This window comes from Protopterus annectens, chromosome 2.part0, assembly GCF_019279795.1.
Source record: "Protopterus annectens isolate FY-2018-M chromosome 2.part0, PAN1.0, whole genome shotgun sequence".
In the NCBI taxonomy this organism is placed as follows: Eukaryota; Metazoa; Chordata; order Ceratodontiformes; family Protopteridae; genus Protopterus; species Protopterus annectens.
The window spans coordinates 410947887-410970243 of record NC_056728.1 but is presented as its reverse complement, the minus strand read 5'-3'; positions in this window follow the sequence as shown (position 1 = coordinate 410970243).

The window sequence follows — 22357 nt, the reverse complement described above, 5'->3', positions numbered from 1 at the left end:
TTCTATTCTAAATCATGAGTATAAGATTTTATGGTGATTTTGGTGAGTAGGTTAACTAGGGTGGTCTCAGAACTTATAGAGTTGAAGCAAATTGGGTTAGTGGGTGGGGGGCTGATGGCAGACATTTGATAACAAAATTAAAGCAGCCTGGCTTATATATGATGCTAATGTTAGTGCTAGGCAGTTAGTTATCTTAAGCTTAGATGCTGAAAAAGCCTTTGATTTAGTGAGATGAGCATTTCTCAGAGAGATTGTGACTTGGGATGCCATTTCCCAGTGATTCACTCAGGTGATATTCAATCTCTCTATGGGAATGGAGGCTCAGGTGAAGACACACAATACATAGTCAAACCATTCCTGTCTTACTTGTGTGACCATATAAGACTGCTCCTCTCTCTGTTTCTGTTCACCTTGCATCTTGAGCCTCTTCCCTGAAACTGTAAGAGGGTCAGGTATAAAAGGGCATGGGATAGGGGGCTGAGATGCATTGATTTCACTCCTTGCAGATGACAGATTGGTTCCGCTAGTTAAACCTGAGTGAGACATACAGAAACTGCTTGAAATACTAAATAAATGTGGAGCCACTTGGGGTTGTAAGGTAAATAATAAGAAATTAAAGGCAGTTTGTTGTAGATGTTTACCTTCTCCTGGCCTGACGCAGAGGTACTTCTTCCTTCAAAAAGGAACCAAAGTGACATATTTAGGGGGGGTCTTGATTAGCAGCACATATGAAGGCTCTGTTTAGAAATCTGCAGAACAGTACTTGAGAAAAATCAGGCAGGAGTTGGGTAAATGAAAGCAGATTCACCGAGAGTTAGGGCAGAGGGTCCAGGCTCTGAAATACTGTGCCCTTACTAGTGGCATATTTATTTCAGTCATTTTCTAATTTTGATTGCATGCCTGTAAAAAATTGAAAGCATGTCAAAGAACTTTGTCTTGCAGGGGAAGAGACTCAGAGTCATGTGGGCAAAGTGTGGCCATCCATTTATAAGGGTGTAGGTTATTCCCCAAATTACAGATCATAGAAGCTTGCAGTGCATATGAAAGTTTTGTACTCGCTGCAGGTTTCTGAGTATAACAGTTTGGAAGAAGGTAATATCGGGTAAGGATTGGGTCTGCTAATGGCACATACATCTTTGATATTGGCTGGCCCTTAGGATGGCAGAGGCATTTAAGGCCTATCTTAGGTCAGGTTTGAAGGCTTTGTTGGAATGGCTAGCACACCTTCAAACATGATCATAGGGGAACATGTTATTCCTCCTGGAATATCAGAAATGTGAGGACAGTCTGCGACTGGGGATAAATGATTTGCAAAGAGTAAGATCAAGTATAATTTTGGTAACAGTTCATAGATAGGGGAAGATGAATGGAGTGGGAAAAAGCCATGGAAGTTGTTGGGCTAAGGAGGACCTTAGAGCTTCTGCACAGAGATGTCATACCAATAGCAGAAAAGTTATGTGTGAAGGACTTTGGAACCTATAACAGGCCAGAACTTTTTAACTATTTCCTACAAACTATAGCATCTCAGCTGATGGGAAGGAACCTAAATGAGACTGCATTATGAGCCATGTAGGAAATCAACAAGAATGTTATGGAATGGATGAGTGGCAGGTGTGAGAGGGAGTTGGGAAGTGTCATATTCCTTAAAGCATGGAATTTGATTTGTAATCTGCCATGGTTAATGACAAAAGTGATAGGTTTAGAATTTTTGCTTGAAAATGTTTGCACAAATATTTTTGCACTCTGCACAGACTGACTGGGATTTCCCTTGAGGTAGACAAGAGATGGAGATGTGCAACAGCAGCAGGCTGTTGGACTCATGTATTTTAGGAATTTGAAAGTCTGTGATAGTTTATAAATGAATTCCAGGATCTGATAAGAGATCTTCTTGTGTGGCTGACCCCATCCCCTTCCCATGCTGAGAACCAACAGGATGATTAATATACTTTTAGATGTCCTTCACTGATCACTCTTGCAGTATTGCTTACACATAGGAAGTTTCCTAGCAAGGATGCCGTACATCCATCCAGCAAATCAAACCTTGGTCACCTTCCTCTCACGCATTATGTCCGACTTATGACCCAAGAGCAAGAATGTGAAGTGGTACATACGGGATGTACGGTTGCAAAAATCCTCAGAACTTTCTTGCTGCCAGCCTGAATGATAAGACTTCATTTTTCACTTCTGTCTATCAGACATATGACCTGCGTCAGTTTCCATTGCGTTTGTTCTCAGGTTGGGCCCAGATGTCTTTGCTGTGGAGTTTGATGAGCCCTGAGACCACCTGGTTTTAGCTGCTGCTGCCCCCAGTGTTGCAACCCTGGTGGAGGCCAATAAGGTGCAGCACATAGACAAGTCCACCAGGTCAGATTAGATGGTCAGTTCAACTGTGGAGGGATTGCCCTGGATTATTATCTCTGAGAGACCTGAGGGCACACCTCAAATTCTAGTCCATGTGGAAGTACCCAGTACCTTTATTGAGGTACATCAGGGATCATACTCTCTCCAATATATCTACACTGATGCTTCAAAAAAAAAAAAAAAAAAAAAAACAGGAAACCAAACATAGCTCTCCTTCTTCACTTAGGAATCCACAGAAATAGTGGTATGACTTGTCCGAAGGGCTTTTTAAGGCCCCCCCCAGTTCTTTTCTTCTCCACTTTCTTCTTACCCTTATAAATGTGGCAGGGACTCCTTCTTCTTCTTCTGAAGACACTGAATCAGATGTGGAATCTCTGACATATTCATCACACATCCATTTTCCAGTAAATTTTGAATCAGAGGAGGAGAATACCATATTTCCTAATTCTTCCCTAGAGGAGCTTTCATTTAGGGACATAGTTTTGAAAACTATTCAGCATTTTCAGTGGGAGGGAGAACAATTGTTTGATGTGCAAAGAAGGTATTATGACTTGATGTACATGGAAGTCCCCCCTTCTGCAATATTTTCTGTGTTAAGAGGGTTTAAACCCAGAAGCTCAACCTTCCAGCACTTAAAAAAAACTGTCCCCAGACACACATACATTTCTTTACAAAAATTCTTCCTAAAATCCAGCATTAGTATTTCTAGAAACTGACAAACCCACCAAACTGCTTCCATCTACTAACACTTTACCTAACAACTAAATCATTAGGGCTATGGATAGGTATAGAAAGAAGGTGTATGCATCAGTACAGTTTGTTCCTTGTCATTAACCATCAAACCCATATGATTAGATGTATTTAATCTCTTATGGGTGATATGGACAAACTGCTGTCAGACACGCCTGACTCAGCAATAAATCTTCAATTTTGTCTTTGTTCAGTTCTGCCACTCAGGTATCTAGACACTCTATTGAATGTATTTATGATGCTGCAGATGCATGTTCTAGAATTGCTGCTACTGTGCCTGTTTTAAGGAGGTACTCTAGGTTAAGGTTACAGTCTTTGCTACAAAGCAATACTTTTAGATTATTGGATACGAGCAGGGAGAGTCTCTTTGGCCTTGCAGCTGCTGAAAATTTCAACGATCTCCATAAAAGAGAATCTTCAAGGATCTCCAGAAAAGGGATAAATTATGCAGGATTTTAAGCAGATATGTCTGTCTCCTGTCCCGAAATCCCCAAGAACCAGAAATGTAGTGGATTTTGACCATTTAGGTAGATGTAGAATGGATTTAGAGTCCAAATCCTTGAAAAAGGCACAAGAAAAAGCAACAATCCTAGTAGAATGAACATTGATCTGGCCTTGCAGCAATTTCTATGAAAGTAACAACAGAAGGAACTGGCCAATCAAATCCATCTGGAGATGGTGTTTACAAACAGGGTAGCCCACCCCCCCCGAAAAATAAATAAATAGTTGAGCATATTTTTAGATAGCCTTAGTTTTGTGTAGATAAAATCTGGGTTGCCTATGAATGTCAAGGGAATGCAAAATGTTTTTATTCTTATTTTGAGGATTGGGGATAAAAAGTAGGCAAGTTAATAAACTGGTTTAGAGGCAATTATTGACAGCTTTAGGTATACAAGAATAGTTAGACCTAAGGAGATACCTTGTCCTTGTGAGGGATGAGGAAAGGAGGAGGAGAAGCCTTAAGGCCTTGCAGCTCAGCAACTGCTTTTGCTGATGAAAGGGCTAACAACAAGACAGTCTTACAGGCATAACATTTTTAGAGAGGAAGAAGAGACAGGTTCAAAGGAGGAGCGTCAACTTTTCCAAAATATAATTCACCTCCCAAGGAGGATGGATAGATATTCTTGGTGGCCTGATGTGAAGAACACTTTTTTCAAAATTAGATTGACAGGGTGTTGTTCTCCATACCTTTGGGCATAAAACTTTGGAGCAAAACAGTCTGAGCTGCCTGTTCAGAGTGGAGGCAAATAGATCAATTTGCAGAGTTCCCCACTGATGGATAATATTTATGAGGACTTCCTTGGTCTACATTCTTGCATGAGGGTCTATCTCAAATCTGTTCAGGTAATCTGCCACTGTATTTACCTGTGAGGGAATGTGTGCTACCTGAAGGAAGAGGTTGTGTTGAACAGCTGTCTCCGAGGCTGTCATGACAAGTCTGCAGAGGAAATATTTTGCCCCTCCCTGTTTGTTGATGCACCACATTACACTGGTGTTGTCTGTGAAGACTCAGATGATCCTGAAGACCAGAGGTGATACAGAAACTGAACAATCAGGATCACAGGTTTAATTTACTTGACATGTGTATGATTGTTCCTGTCCTATCTGGATCATACATCTTGGACGTTTATGCCCATTGAATATGCTCCCATGCCAGGTCTGACTCAACTGTGGAAATTTCTTGGCAAGGAGTGGGGACCAGAAAGGGCAATCTTGGATTCAGTGAGATCAGGTTGATCCATCATAGGAATTCCTTCTTCACGAAGAGCAAGAGAGGAATTGGGAAGTTCAGGGGTGGCAGTGCTATACCCAAAAAGACTGTAACTTTGTCATGTACATTTTGGTAAACTGTATTATTTGTTTGGATGAAGCCATGTATCCCGGGGCCCTGAATATCTCTCTTGCTGAGGTCAATTCTTGAGGAATGAGACACTAAAGATAAGAGACTAGAAGCTACTTCTTGTCTTTAGGAAACATGCTGTCATGGAGACAATGTTCTGATGGCAGCTTAAGAAAACAAGTTCCTGAGATGGAAGGAGGACAGACTTTTTCAAGTTTGGGATAAAATCCATGTGAAGAAAAAGGTCTGTGGTGAACTTGAGATCTTGAGGAAGCTTGTCTTTTCAAGAGGCCTGGAGGAGATTATATAGGAATGAGTAGATATATATACCCAGGAGCCTGCAGAATACTATGACAGGGGCTAATCATTTGGGAAATACTCCTGAAGCTGTAAAAATGCCAATGGGCAAAGCAAAGAATTGGCAAAAAATCTGAAATATGTTCTGTGATTTGAATGAATGGGGATATAAAAATAGGCATCCTTAAGGTCCAAGGTAACCAAGAAAGTTTATGGAAGGATCATTGGTAGAAGAGTTTGTAGAGATGCAGTCTTGAATTTTGGAACAATTAAGGTGTTAAGAACTGATAACTCCAGAATGGGCTTCCAGGTACCCACCTTTCTCTGGACCAGAAATAGTTTTGAATAAAATCTTTTTTTTATTTTGTTGGATGGGGAACTACCTAAATACTTTCTTGATGAAACAAGTCTCTAATTATATGTAAAACCAGGTGTTTTTGGTTTTACGGGCAGTTGTGATATTCTAGAATGGGTAGGAGGAAGAAGCCACCAGGTTAGTTTGTAGCCTTTCTCTATGATGTTGAGGACGTACTTATGTAAACGTATAAGTCTCCACACTGGAATGGAGTGGAAAAGCCTCCTTGAGAGAGAAAGAGGGCATAGGTCAAGGTGGAATTGGGGGAGGGCTAAGTCAGATAGTCACAAACTGTCTAATTTGTCTGGAAATGTACCTAGAGGTCCATTGAAAACTATTTGAGTTTCTTTTGGAACTTTTTTAAACTTTTTGCTGATTTTTCTGGTCCTTTCTTAAAAATTACCCAGCCTTGGAAGGGTGGTTTCTCTGGGATTTATGTGAGTAACAAATGGAAAACACAGGAGTTCTGATTAAGTCCATTGGTTACTTTGTAAGGTAGAAAGCAGTTGTATAATGTGTTTGTGACCTTTTTTTGTTAACCTTTTACTTTATTTATTTATTTTAATCTGACCTGTGTTTGCATGAAAAGTTGAAAGAAGCATCTTTCTTTGGCTGCTATGGTTGACAAGCAAAATGCACTACATTCTTGGCTCTTAGGGATTTTGGGACAGGAGAAGGGCAAATCTACTTAAAATCATGAAGGTACTGCAATGGATGCTTACAGTACAATGGTCAGTAGGACGTCTCCCCCTGACCGCACCTATTCAGTTTTCAAAGATTTGCAGAGAACACATTGTTTGATGGATTCATTAAGGAGAAATATCTCAAGGCCATCCTTTTATCCTTCCTGCATCCAAGGCCACAGTGACAACAGATGTCTCCCAACTAGGGGAGGGGGGAGCATTAGATGGGAAGGAAAGTATAAGGCACATGGTCTCAGTTGGAGGTCAAGCTTCACATCAATGTCCTGGAAATGAGACCAGTTCTATTAGCAGACAATTAAACATGTTTGCCCTGTAGGGATGGTTGTTATTCAGATGGACAACATGTCAGTGGTCTGGTACATCAACAAACAGGAGGGAACCTGATCCTACACCTTATGTTGAGAAGCATCGAGAGTATGGAAATGTGTGATCTCTTCTGGCCGCTTTCTGTTGGCAACACATATTCTGGGGAAGTCCAGTGCACTGGCAGGCAAACTGAACAGGTCTCTCGTGCTCCCTCATGAGTGGTCTCTGAACCCATTAGTGGCAGAAAAGATATCTTGTCAATGGAGCTAACCTTCCTGCTTCCTCTTTGCTTCTCCCCTCAATTCCAAGTGCAGCAGGTACTTCGTTGTGATCCTTCCAGAGGAAGAGTCACCATAAGACTTTCTTAATTATGATAACTTTGTTAGTTTTCTGCATTTTTGAGGAGCATCATTGCAGGCATATTGGGGAGGATCTGATCCCTGATGTACCTCAGTAAGGGTACTGGGGACTTTGTCATTGAAGAGAACTTGAGGTATTCCCTCTAGTCCCACAGAGATAATAATCCGGGGTTCCCCCTACATGCTTCACCTTATCTTCCTCCAGTGGGAATGTGACAGAGGGAGCAGCAGCTAAATCCAGGTGGCCTTAGGGATTATCAAGCTCCACAGCAGAGACATCTGGGTCTAACCAGATGAAGTTTGTATTGATGATGGACTTCATTACCAAACAGGTCAGCTGGACAGGTCAACAAAGCTATTGTATAAAGATGATGTAGTATTACAGGCAGGCTATGAACAAGAATTTTAGCAAATGATAGGGGAATGGAATGCAAAACATAAGGCATACAGGATGAAACTGAGTACAGATAAGACAACTGTAATGTTAGAAAATGAGGGAAATTAGAAGAAAATGAGAATTGAAATAGAAGGGAAATAGTGGAACAGAATAACATCTTCAGGTATCTGGGAGTGGTGGTTTAGAAGAAAGGAAATCTGAATCAGGAGGTCAAAAGTGGAATTAGAGGGGCTGTTGCCACCTGGCACATAATGTCTGGGGTAGTGTGTGACAGCAGAATGCAAAAAGGCTGAAAAGTAAGAAGTACAAAACAGTGGGGCAACCAGTACTTCTGTATGGGACAGAACCCTGAGGAGTGAAGGCAGAGCAGTTGAAGAAGCTAGAGGTCATGGAGATAGAGCCTGAGATGGGTGGTAGGATGCACACTGTGGGGCAGATGAAGAAATGAAGACCTTAGAGCAGAAGCCCAAGTAGCTCCAGTTGCAGAGGAGGTCAAAGAGAACAGGTTACTGTGGTTCAGGCACATATGCAGGAAAGCAGAAGACATTCTGGTGAAGAATATTTAGGGACATACACAAAGAAAACAAGAGAAAACAAGGACATCTAGCAAAAAGAGATGTATGGATTGTGAGGGAGAACACCTGCTACGGTCAAGAATAACTGCTGAAGAATGTATTAGTATGACACTGAATTGAGAGAGATGGCAACACTTTAGAAAAATGGGAGGAAGCTGGATGAGAATGCGGATGATTTCTGTTTGTAAAGATAATGTGTGTTTTTTGTGAGCATATGGAACTACCTTAACTTTTAGGACTGTGAAGAGTAAAAAGAATAGTTTCAAAAATGTAGCAAATGTGGCCACAGAATCCATCCCCAGGATGCACATGAACCTTGTGTTGTGTGTTTGGGGATGAACCAACTTTCAGCCAGCTGTAAGGTCTACAAGGCCTTCAGTCAATGGGCCCTTACAAACAGGTGCAACTAACTAGTTATTAAAGTTTTGCTGACCCTGGATGCAGAAGCCAAAAAAAAGAAAAAGAGAGAGAGAGAGAAAAAAAAGATAAAGAGAAGACTAAAACCAAAGATTCTTACTAAAAAAAAATGTAAGCCAAACAAATTTTATGGTACCATGCCTTTTAAATTACTGAGAATGAAGTCAACTGTTTCCTAGATTCCAACAAAATCTCCTACATTGGCTCTGATTGTTTCAGAGCTGATCACTATTCCCTGACAGGTATCACAAGTATCTCATGAGAGGCACTTCCTCTGAAAGAGAACTTTCTAGAATGGCTTCTTGACCTCCTTCACAATTTTCTGTCAGATCCTTCAGGAGTGCTTCAGAAATGGATTGGGACTGAATGATGACAGCTTTTATCAAAGCACAGATCGAAATCATTGCCCTTCTGTCTCCCTCCATCTCAAGGGCAGAATGGGTTGGACCCTCATCTTGAAATTTTTCCTTCTTCCTAGCTACAACTTTCAAATTCAATGATATTGAATCTGACAACTCATCTGGAACTTGCTTCTTTGGCACCAGTTGGTCTTTCAGCCTCACCTCCAAGACTTGAATCAAGTTCACTCAACTCCAAGACCCTTGGAGGTGACCAGACCTTGGGGACCAATATCTCGATAATGACACTGTGGTACTGTCCTCTGATGTATCTCACATTGCTCCTGTACATGTCAGAATTGTCGACCTTCATGGCTGCGGCACCAATTCCCTCTTCAGGACATCTGATATGTTGAATTTGGGAATCCCCTTGATAGTACCACCTACATCTTTGGCAGTGGTAGCTCTGATACTTGATGGTGGTTCCATGGATATAGCAAGGCATAAGGTTGGCCTTTTATGTTATAGGGAGGATTATAGCTTCTCCTCTGAAAACTGCAACACAAGTGTCTTTAAAACTGGCACCACTCCAGGACACCCTTCTGTTTTGGCCTTGACAAAGGGAATGGCCTCAAGAAATCTCACATGCTTAAAAAAAGAGAGAGAAAAAAAAAGAAATCTCACATGTCGGAACAGTCTTCTGAGGACTCAGATTCGCCCCTTGCCTGATATTCAAAAAAGTGAATGTTTAAGAGAAGGCACATTGATTACCCTGTAAAGTCAGTCACTTTGAACATAGCCTCCAATGCCCTGTGGAAGATATTTCTTTCATTCAGATCTGAGAGCTCATGCAGTAGAGAAGAACTTGGCCAAAGATCAACCCTCTGTGGATGAGGAAGTCATCTTCAAGGCATATTGATCAGCACCCTTTAGTCTTTGGCAGCTACCTCTGGTGGGCCACCTTGTTCATTTGACTATCACGTGAGCATGACATGAATCTGATGCAAGTGAAAGCTGTCCTAGGAAGCCAGTTAAAATACTTAGACCCCATGAAGTACAGTTTTGGTCCCTCAGTCCCTTGGTTGATTCTATTATTGTGGCCATGGCAGCAGAAAAAGAGCTGCCAAAGGATACAGCTACTGTCCATTCTTCTAACAAGTAATCTAGGGTGATGGACAAGATGTGGAATCAGGTCTTTGGTTCAGGAACCTTTGTGCTGAAAGCCTTGAACTACAACACACCCATGAGAGCAAGCCTGTCTAAAAAGATCAACTACTCCTGAGTGCAGGAAAACCACTAGAGACCACCTTGGGCACCATGTTCAGTATTACTAACCTTATCATGAGGCTTATGGATAATGCAACTGATGGAGCAGCTAGAGTGGTAGGTGCTGGCATTATGATGACATGCCATGCCTGGTTTCACCTTTGCAACTTCATTGACAACTATAAAGTGTCCATTATCAATGCCCTTATGATGGATTTTCCTTATTTTATCCATATGTTAAAGAGAAAATGCAGAAGTGTGAAAATGACAGGAAGACACTGTCTGCCATAGGTGATAAATTTGAGACCCCACAGTGATCTTACAGTAGGAACCAAAAGGGGCCCAAATCCCTTTGGTTTAAAAAATCTTGTCATTAACTCTTTGAATTCACTTCTGATAGGGGCAGCTGTGGCAGAATTGGACTCTTTAATGGATACAGACCAGAGGTGAAAGAGGTCTGCAATATCACAGATACAATAGGCCTTTTTCTGACAGAAAGCCTAACCATCCCTGAAGTGCTTTCCGACTCCATCCCCTCTGGAGATAGTCAGGGTTTGTCTATCCCTCTACTCTCCTGCATGGATTGCCATCACTCAGGATTCTTAGGTAAGAATGGTAACATCCAGAGGCTATACAATTCCTTTTTCCTACCCTCCTCCACTGCCACGTAGGCTGCTAACAGATGTGTTACTCCATCAACAGCATCAACAGAAAGCAGACAGAAGTCAAATTCTCTCTTCTAGACAAAAGGGCCATGCATGAGGTCCCATTGGATCAGACAAGGTCAGATTTCTACTCCAGGTTCTTTATGATTCTGAAGAAAAACAAGGACCTCAGGTCAGTCATGGACTTAAGCGAACATAGCCAGTATGCCTACTTCAGAATGGTTATGGTGCAAGCGATTCAGCCTTGCCTACAGGCAAATGATTGGATGTGCTCAATAGATCTTCAGGATGTGTATCTTCATATCAGAATAGCCAAAGCAATCAAAATATGTCTGTGTTTCTACTTAGGAGCCAGTCAGTGTCAGTTCAGAGCCCAGCCCCCCCCCCCATATGTTCACCAATTGCGTGGTACTGGTAGCAGCTCACCTGAGGGTCTACAAAGGATTTGTTTTCATACCTAGACAATAGGTTTCTTGCTACTGCACCAAAATACACCCTTATCAAGGCCAGGAACTACTTGTCTCAGCTCTCTCTCTGTCCTTATGCATCTCTGTAAACTATGAAAAATTAAATCTGCAACCAACTTAAGCTATTCAGTTCATTTTTCTGCTCCCATAACAGTTATTCATGTTTGCAGACTCCAGCTATGTTGGTGGTTGACTTCCCTCATAGTTGTCCTAGAAAGACCTTTTGTGATGCCAGTCCCTTCAGCGGTGGCAACCATGGACACCTCCCCCTTGAGGAGGAGAGTGGGGCATTGTCAGAGAAGGATGGTCTAAGGGCACATGGACACAAAAAGAGGCAAATGTTCACCTCAGTGTCGTGGAGATGAAAACAGTTGTCCTTTCATTGTAGGAACTACAAGACATCTTACCTCTAGGTGTGATTTCCATTCAAACAGTCAACATGATGGTAGTTTGGTACATCAACAAACAAGGAGGAATGAGGTCCTACCCTTTATGTCAAGTAGCTACAAGAGTATGGTAGCGATTGCTTTACATCAGTTCTTAATAGCAAGACACATTCCTGGGAGGACCAAATGTCTTTCTGCCATGCTGAGCAGATCCAGTCTGTTGCCTCGTGCGTGGTTTCTCTATCTGGTGCTGTGCAACAGATTTTTCATTGTTGGAGCCATCCTTGTAGTGATCTTTTGAATTCCTCAGAGAAGACAAAGTGCAGTAATTATTTTGTCCTGATCCCTCCAAAGGGGCAGTCCCTTAGTGATGCTGTAGTAATGCAGTAGTTGCTGGACTCCTTTTTGCACTTCTTCCTCATCCTCTAATGTTCAGATTCATACTGAAAGCACTCAGATGCCAAGCCACAGTGATCTTCATTACCCCTTTTGGTCCAGGCAAACCTAGTTCTCCCTTCTGAAACCTCACATTAGGGAGTCTGTCTGGCTATTAGAGCTGAGGAAAGATCTTCTTTCCCACCCCTCCAGGTCATCTCACCCAGATCTGCTCAATTTGAAGTTAAGCACCTAGTTTCTCCAGTCCTATTGATGGCCAGAGACCCTTCCTTGTGTGAGGATGTGGTGCATACTCTTTCTACATCCCAGAAAGAGTCTGCCTGTAGAATATACTGCAGCAAATGGATTTTTTTTTTAACTTGGGCAACCACTCAGAGGAGAGACTCTTCTACTGTGTTTAATAAAAACAGTTTTATTCATTAACTACATAGGCCCACTGAACACACAGTCCCTTTTCATGGGCAACCCAGGAACAATGTCTGATTAAATGACTTGTTCTGCATTACACAGGAAGCAAGTGAGAGCCGAGAGAATCAAACACTGTACCACAGCTCACAACCATAACCTCTGCACCAACGTCCAGACATTATTTACAGGTAATTATTTTCCTCTTGCAACATTTTTCTTCAGTTTCCAGTTTCTCGATTGTCAAGGTGCAGTTAGCTGCCATTTCCATCTTCCACCATGGTATTGATTTCCGCTCTTTAGTTTCTCACAATTTGCGTAAAGCCTTTCTGAAAGGAACATTTTCACTACATCTAACAATTGAAGAACCTGTTCCTCCATGGGCAGTCAGGTTTGTTGTTGAAGCATTTACAAAGACTCTATACTGAACCAATGTCTTCCACTTCCTTAAAATTTTTCTGTTGGAAATCTTTTGTTTTTCTTAGCTGTAACCTCAGCCAGAATAATTTCTGAATTGTAGGCCCTGTCCTCTTCTCTGTCTTACTTAGTGTTTCACAAGGATAGAGTTTCATTATGAACAAGAACTAATTTGAATCAAAGAAAGAAGACTATTTACTTCACACTTTGGATGTTCATCGATAGCTTGGATGTTCATCGACAGCTATGGTTTTTCCTTCACAGAACTAAGACCTTTACAAATGACCATTTATGTCTTTTGCTGCAGACACACAAACTTGGTTCTAAAGTTTCCAAGGTTACTTTTTTACAGATGTCTCTGTATTACATTTATTTTACCAACAGAAGTTCCTTATCATTCAGACCAGTGGCTCATCTGTGAGGTCAGTGACTACTTCTGGCACCTTCTTCAGGAATTCTTCAGTTAATTAAATATGTGCAGCAGCTTGGTCTACCATACATACCTTTGCAAAGAATTACAAACTGGGCATAATTTCAAGGTCTAGGGCTTCCTTTAGAGCCACCATCCACAAGGTTCACTTGTCATGATTCAGTAGCTGGGGATTCTGACCCATCAGTTGGATCAGATGGACAAGATGAATAGCATGTGGTAGTGATGTACTTCCCATACCATTGTATCCTTTCATCCAGGGTCTATATTAAATGAACAAAACGACAAAAGAGTGAGTGCTTTTTTGATAGATAAATGCCGAAACCACAAAACAGCGAAGTTACAGAACTGCAATTTTTTTCCAGGGAAAAAAAATCGCTGCTCCAAAAAAAAAAATAAAAATAGAAAAAAATGTAAAGACAATATAAAGTGGGGTCTTTGCACCACAGTGGAGGAAACGGTAAAGTCCAGAGAACTGCCCAGCGATTTTTTTTCCCTGTTTTGTGGTTCCAGCTTTTATGTGTTAATGAAAGAGCGTTTGCTCTTTTGTCATTTTGTTCATTTAATATAGACCCTTTCATCCATATCTGTACAATGAAAACCCTCCCTCCTTATCCCTTACAGTTATTAACTCTGAAGGACCTTAGGGATCTTTCACCCCTCTTTAAGGGTTCTTTGACACTCATTCTTCCATATTAGGCAACAAGTGTGTAGCCAGAGAATAAAATTTCATATGTGTGTGCTCTTATTGCTGCTCCAAAAATGTAAGTGTTTGCCTCCCCCCCCCCAGCACTTAACAAATGTTTGCATCACTTTTGCTCTAAAAAACATTAAATAGATATTTTTTCAGTCTGTGAAAATCTTACTGTAGGCATTAATTTAGATAGTTGTGGACACAGTATGGCCTAAAAAGTTATGGTTTCTCTATGTAATGTATAGAAAATTGTACTCAGCAGAGTATGAAGAGTATGTGTAGCTACATCCTTGTTAGGCAACAAACTCAATGTGAGGCAACTTCACCTACAGGTGTATTTTGGGTAAGGAAAGATTTAAAAGAACTCAAGGCTAAAACACTAGTTTTGCTGGCTCAGGTCTGACAAGCAACTCAGGGACTCATCAATCATATCAAATGGACATGGATGAAAGGATCTGACATTGTAGTAAGTACAGATCTATCCTTTTATCGCAAAACACCTTCCTGAATCAGAGTACTGAAACTCTGTATTCCTCTCCCCCACAATACGCATTTTTGTGTCTTACCCTATGTACAAGGGCCATTGCCTTGTGTGGCGTAACATGCCCTTGTTGCAGTTAGCCATAGTATGCCCTCCCACAGCTAGATATGACAGTGTTATGCCCTGGTGCTGTGTCTTGACACCCACACTTGCATACAGCACTTCCAGTATGTCTTTGTTGGTGTCATCCACAGTGGGTGTTGAGTACAATGCAGCAGTATGTTACCGAGTATCTTATTATCCTTCACTATGTCTATCTCAATTATGGCATTCCTACTTTATATTGCATTATAAGGACCTCTTAGTTCTATGGTTATACTAAGGGAATTAGTGCAACTATCTCCAAATCTTGCTACATTAATGCACAATGCCACGCATATCAAATTGTGCTACCCTGCTACTGCCTGCTTATCTCAAGGATAGTGGCACATGTTCACACTGTGCTAGTGCATGGTGTCTGTAAACTCATAGCTTTGCAGTTATGCACTGTGGAGTCTTTCAGTGGCACCCTGTTGCTGCACCTTATTGCATGCCACTTGATATCCAAATCTGCATCCATGTTCATGGAGCTACCATTTTGCTCATTGAGTGAACTTGTGTAAATGGACATGACTTTCTTGGGTGCATAAAATGTGTGTAATTTGATGTTAACTGTAAATCTATACCTACAGTAGCTATTAATGCATATTAAGAGTTCTAAAATGAATCTATACTGAAAGTGGGTATGACACACATTTTTTAAATATGAAGCCGCGGTGGTGCAGCGGTAGCGTTGTTGCCTTACAGCAAGAGGTTCTCCTGTTCAATTCTTGGCTGGAGTGCCTTCTGTGTGGAGTCTGCATGTCCTCCCCATGGTAGAGTGGCGTTCGAAAGACGTGTGAATGGGTGTGCCTTCGTTGAAGGTTGGGCATCGGGCTGGCAACTCGGCACCATAAAAATCAACTGTCAGTCATTAGTGGACCGGAGTTCCACTGTGGTGACCCCTAACCGGGAAAAGACAAACAACCCACATTTTTTAAATACATGTAGATGTTTCCTTTCAGTGCAATTTATGAGAAATATGAAGTAATTTTTCTACATAATGGTTAGCAGCAGTAAACAGAAAAAAACACAGCAACGACATTTTTCTCACATAACAGGTTCAGCACTGCTCTTTGCTTGCAGTCTTCTTCCCACTACCTTTGCATACAAGTCACTAATAGATTAGTACTAAGTTAACTGCCCTTGCGAGCCATTTTAAGCCAAGCCAATTGTCCCTTGTGAGACTCAAACCCTGCACTTTGTGTTTGCAAGGCAAACACCTTAACCATTAGGCTACCCTCCCTAATGTAATTATGGACTCATGTTTAGAGTGATGTTGAGTCTTGGAGACAGCAGCAGCAGCCCAATGATGCTTAGCTGCAGGTGAGAAGGGTGAAACTTTAAAAAAATAGTCTTAATTTAAAAGGGTCACTCAGACTTTTGTGGTGCCCTACTATTTCATAAAATTCAGTATTTAACTACCATGAGACAATTGAGAGTTACAGGTGTTTTGTAAATAAAGAATATGTACATCCAGAAATGGGAATGGGATACGGGGATTTATTATACCCTGAAGTGCTGGTACATCATTAGGAAAAATAAGTGTGTAAATGTGTATAAGTCTACTAAGTGTAGTGAACAGACCCGTCAATGTCCCTAACATTGACAACAAAACATCAATAATGCAGTTGTTGACAGGTGATGAATTATAAGTGATGTAGGCTGATCTGAAATGCGTTTCTTAGACCTTGCAGTGTTGCTGCCTTTGATATGAATTTGTCCAGTTTATCAAAAGAATAGAGAGTCTGCACCAGTAGGTGCTACTTATTAAGTGATGACTTAATGTGTGTACTGTGTATGTTTTAAAAAAAAATGGCCTTCTTGGAATGCCTTCCAGATAATGATCATCTGTTCTGAATCTGCTCCTGCTGCTTCATTTTCATCTCAGTGTCTCTGGTACTACTTCATGGGGGTGGTACCACATCAGTGGTGGATTGAGAAGTGTAAGTGATTCAGGGCAGTTGCCAGAGTCACATATGTAGTAATGCATATATGTTAGGGGATTTTTTTGTAAGCTCTTACTGGTGGAGCTGTTGACATCATGTGTATCATCACACATTGTATGCGTTAGCTCCAGACCCACATTCAATGTCCATTTCCTAATGCCCATCCTCAGGAATGTGTCATATCGCAAGCAGAAACCCCACCCTCCCTCCTGGTGTAGGCAGGCTGACAAAAACAACTAATTCCCACCCCATCCCCACCCACATGGCTCCTCCAGCCCCTGAGGTATTAACTGCACTTGTTTTGTCTGAGTTGCAGTCAGTGCTCCATCATATGATGATGATGCATTTTGTTGATGCTAAACACGTCTCACATTTCACACATTTCTCACCTCATATTTCACTACCTGTCTGATTTTGACCTTATTTTGTGACTGTAATCATCACTGTTTTGTCACATAATCTGCAATTTTGTAAGGGATGGAACTGTATTTTGCAGGAAATTCAGGAATTTTCCTGAAAAAGAAACAATTCAGAGAGGGAGCACTTTTTTATTCATTTGATTTAGTTTAATTTGTTTTATGCTGATGCTTACTTTGCTAGCCTGTCTTCCTGTTGAAGATTGTTAATTTAACAGTGGTGTCATACCTGATTTCCAGACCTATGAATGGCTGTTTTGTCAAGCCCACTGAACAGTAGAAATGTGATGTTTGTGGTATGAATATGTGGGAAGAACCCCTTAAGATAGAAGTAGGTAAGGGAAGAATGAGAACATTTGAAACCTGCTAAGTGGCATCACAGGTCTTGCATTAGTCAGATATGCTTACACATGCCCATAGTTGATGAAGATATGTGGCACAGAGCTTTTGAATGGAATTCTGAAAGCAGAATAACATTTCCATTTTCATATTATTCTAGAAAGAACGGTTTAAGTTAAAGCCAAATTATTTCTGAGAAAGAGCATGTCTGGTTTGTTAGCAGGCGTATCCAATTTTCCAATGGAAGTTTGTTTGGTAAAAAAAGAGACAAGACAAAGTTAGTCTCTCCAGTTGCTCATGATGCTCATGACCTTTTAACACTTTATCAGAATGTTTTATGTGTGTTTCTTTATTTACATTTCCATATAAGATTTACTTCTTTATTACTGTTTGGTAACTGTGGTAGTGAGCCGGCAGTGGTTTTACCCTGAGATGACTGATGTGTATCAAGAGTTACTAGATATTTTTGTAGGGATTCACCTAGACTCCACACACATGCTTTGTCATGTAGTAGGTGTGTTTCCCATTTAGGATTATTTATTTTATTTTATCTTATTTATATTTGTTTACCGGGGATAGTGCACAGATCTTGATGAACCATTTTCAGGTACAGCCTAGGTGAATAGGATCACATAAGAAATGAACAAAACATATTTACTGATAGAAAGATATGCTGAAAAACAAATATATATATATATATGTATATATATATATATATATATATATATATATACATATATATATATATATATATATATATATATATATATATATATATTCATATGTCCTCCCCGCGGTCGAGTGGCATTCGAAAGACATGCGTGAATGGGCGTTCGCTGAAGGTTGGGTGACGGGCTGGCAACTCAGCACCATAAAAGTCTGCTGCCAATCATTAGCGGATCGGAATTCCGCTGTGGTGACCCCTAACCGGTAAAAGCCGAAAAGACAAACAATAATATATATATATATATATATATATATATATATATATATATATATATATATATATATATACATACATATTTACAAATGCAAGTATATGCTACAACATTTAGTTCAAGAAGCAGTTAACAATGTCAAAATATGGATGAAAAAATGGAATTATGGTTAACAGTGCATTATGGATAACGTAGCCATAGTGAGAGAGGAATGGAGTTCCATAGTTTAGATGCTAGGAATGAGAATGCATGGTCAGTGCAATAAAGTTTACTTTTTGTAGTTAGTAGGGTGGGTTGAGATTGAGAGATATCCCTGAGAATATATGTGGAGGGTTTTGGTGAAAGGTTTATGAGTGAGAGGGGATGATGTCTCAGGCGAAAGGGCTTTGTGAATTAGTGATCCTAGCAGGAGATGAAGGGTTTATGAGTGAGAGGGGATGATGTCTCAGGAGAAAGGGCTTAGTGATTTAGTGATCCTAGCAGGAAGTTGGATGTCAAATTCAGGGAGCCATTTAGTTTTGGAAAGAGATAAGCAGTAGTGTCCATTATTTGGGTGTTAGTTATGAATTTACTTTTACTGGATTTGGTTTATAAGGTGGTGGCATTTTTCTTTGAGGCTGCAGCTATAATGGGTAGTCTATATTCGAGCTGAGATAAGAGAATGGCCTAGCCTATGGCAACTTTGGCTGGCTTGGACAGAAGAGATGATAGCTTGTTCATCCAGAGCAGTAGTGCATTTTGTTGATCTTTTTGCATGTGTTTTAAATATGTAGTTGAAAGTTAAGAGATTGGTCTAGCCAAATGGCAAAGTTTTTCAAGGATGTGGTAGTTTCCATGGTGGTATTGATAACATCTTTAATTTTAAGGAAGCTGGGTACTTTGGCTGTCTTTTGGTTGGTTCCAAATAGCATTGTTTTTGTTTTTGAGGCATTGAGTATACGTTTCTTGCTTATTAGCCACTGGTTGAGGATTTGGAGGCCATCTTGAAGCTGAGTTTGTGTAACAGAGTGGGATTTGTTTGACCTGTAGATGACCATGTCATCTGCATAAAGAATTAGAGGTATCTGAAGATGAATCAAATGGGAGTTTGTTGATAAATAATGAAAACAACAGAGGGGCTAAAGTGGAACCCTGAGAGACTCCTTTCATAAGAGGAGCTAATTCAGAAGTGGTGGTGCCTACTTTCCTCTTGATGGATCTATTGGTGAGGAAGTCTGCAAACTAGAAATCTGTTGTTGACATTTTCATTCTTCCTCAACTGTTGGGTATGGATTTAACCTTCAGATCTGACTCCGCCACTTTTTCCAGCTCTTGGAATACTGAAACTCTCGAGCTCCCCCCTTGCCCACAATGTACTAGTCCCCAAACATCCTCAGATCTCATTTGACTCCTTCATGTACTGATATGGTCACTGCAAACTCTTGGGTAGTAGTGTTCGTAAGTGTACTTTTTTCTATTAGTTTAGCTAATTATTTCTTTAAAAACTTGTTACTTATAAAGCGTAATTCTTTAGTACCATAGTTGGTAATCGTTCTTTAGTACTTATTGGTACATCCTTAAATTACCATTGTCAGTAATTCTTCCCTATTTCTTTTTCTCTTTATTTTCTCTCTAAAAAATACTTTCTGTTTGCCTCTATAGTTTTTCGCTATGGCTGAAAAAACATCTGGTTTTAAAAAATGTATGGCCAGTGGCCATACAATTCCCCTCTCTGATGCACACTCTGTAAGTGTGTATATTGTTTAGGTTCAGCACACTTAGACTGTGCCTATGATATATGCAAAGCTTTCAACCCTAAGGCCTTAATTGATCTGAAAAATAAGTTGCTCTTAAGAGGGTTACTTCCATCTAAAACTTCTGAAACAGCTTCTGAGACTCCAACTGGTAAAAGAACAGAGAAAAAAGTGGCTAAAAAGTGTTCCCAACATCCTCGACTCCAGTCTTAGAACTGCCTCACAAGGTTTCGAAACCTGCAGATTCATCCCCTTTGGATCCAAAGATGAAAGCTTCAGATCCGACTCTTTGGATCTAAAGTCAAAATTGAGTAAGTCACCAAGGATCGGATCTCCTCTGTTCTTGGATCCAGTGCCCTCCCTTGTCCCTTTTCCTTTTTCTGGACAGGTCTCCCAACCATCACCATTCTAAAGCCTCATCTGTAGCATCTTCCTGTCATTCCTCCAGAAGACTGACTGAAGCAGATATAGACAAGATGATGAGGAAATTCCTCTTGATGCAAATTCAAATGGGGGTTCTCCTGGCTTCTACACCATCAGGTCGAGAGACCATTGTGAATACTACCCCACCTCTGCCATCTCCTTCTCTGATCTGACCTTTGGCTTTAGAGCAGTCGGTTGCAAGTAAACCAGAGGCATCCACATCAGATCCGACAATCATGGTATCTTCCACTCTGGTGGCATCTCTGAGTGGACTGGCTCTGAGCACATCAAAGGCAGATGACACTCGGAGCTGTAGTGTCGGCACCAAATCCAGGGTGTTGGAGTTGACTTTGAGGTTGTCAGAGTCATCTCTGACCCTCGGAGCCTCAGCATTGGTTAGTTCAGCTCCAACGCCTTTCTTAAGTATTTTTACTTCAGTTAAAAGGGAGCTAACAGTCTAGAAGCATGTTTTCTGGGAGCCATCAGTTTCTTTCTTTCTGTGGCATTCTGCTTTCGAGGTAGTAGAGAGAGCTTTCTCTCCTTCTAGGTAGAAAACATTTCCACCCTCCTTGGCTCCTACTTCCCAAACCCAGTTGTCTTTGCATCTTGTGCCTGAGTTTTTTGTGCCACAGGGACAGCCAGCCCAGAAAAGTAAATGTGAAGCAGTTTACTTCATTTGGTCTTCAGCCTGTGGAAATCGGATCCGAGCCGGCAAATATAACTAGCTCAGCTCTGAGCTCCAGACTCCTTCCTTTACCCATAATACACCTCCACATCCTTTCATCCCCAGATCTCGTGTGCTGTGATTTGTAATACATCATGTCTCCAGAGCTCCAGCTAGCAGTGGGTGAATTATTATTGTATATATTCTAAAATTCTATTCTTTTAGCCGTTTCAGGTTAGTGTAGGTACCCTTTCTCCCCTCCCATCGCTTTGGCGTCGAGTGTAGGTTTGTTGTTATAGTTGAGTAGTTTGTCTGTGGTGCCCCTCCCTCCATAGTGTTGTCTCTAGTCTAGTGTAGTGAGTGGGTGTGTGTTTGTTAGCTTGAAGAAAGAAAGTTTTTGCCTGTCTTTTTAAAGGCTTCTTTCTTTTTTGTAAAATGGCTGAAAAGATTATCTTTAAGCGCTGCACAGAGTGTGGCCATAAGCTCTCCCCAGCAGATGGCCACACTCTGTGTGTGTTGTGTTTAGGTGTGGCCCACCTTAGTGTGTATTGCTCCATTTGTGCAGGGTTCAATCCCTATGCGTGGAAAGATAGAAAGGCCAAGTTGGCCCTCAAAGGTCTTCTGCCTGCCACTGAACCTCCTTCCTCGCCTTCGGCTTCAGTCACAGAGGCTGCTGTGACTGCCTCTCCTGCTTCTCTTCCTCTGGCCTCCCCTCCCTCCCAGGCTGGGACTCAAACTCCTGCATCTAAGCCCGTGGAAGCAGAGCAGAGGAGAAGTAGAGAGCAGGAGAGAGAGTCGAAGATGAAGGAAAAGAGCAAGAGGTCTCCGTACCTCACGTCCCCGAGCAAGTCTGCACGGATCCATGACTCCCCTCGGCTCTGGTCCCCGAGGTTCTCCCCAGAGCCGGAGGAGGCACGTTCAGTCTCCCGGGCCTCAGTTCCCCGACCTGCCCGGTCGGAGTCCGTGGCCTTGTCACAGTTGATCCGCTCTTTATCAGACATGGATCTGGATAAGATGATGAGGCACTTTATCCATACACAGATCCAGATGGGGGTCTTGCCAGCCCCCCCTCCCTCTGGAAGGGGGAGCTCGCTTTCCTTTTTTCAACCCATTTCTCCTTTCCTGATCCGACCTTTGGCTTTGGAGTTCTCAGACCTGAGGTTGGCCTTGGTCAGTGGGTTGGTGCCGATGGTCCTTATTTTCTTGATGCCGACAGCTGACTGGAGCATCTCAGATCTGACTAGTTCGGATCCGAGTCACTCTCGGAGCCAGAGCCTGGGTGTCAGATCCAAGGGAGTGGAACCTTTTCCATCGGCCCTGACATTGTCGGGCCAGGTTCCCGCCCTCGGAGCTCCATCCACTTTGGGTCTGGCTCTGATTCTCGCATCAGACCCAGGGAGACCGGCCTCCTTATTAGCTTCCCAGGAGGTCTGCTCTCCTTCAGCATTCGA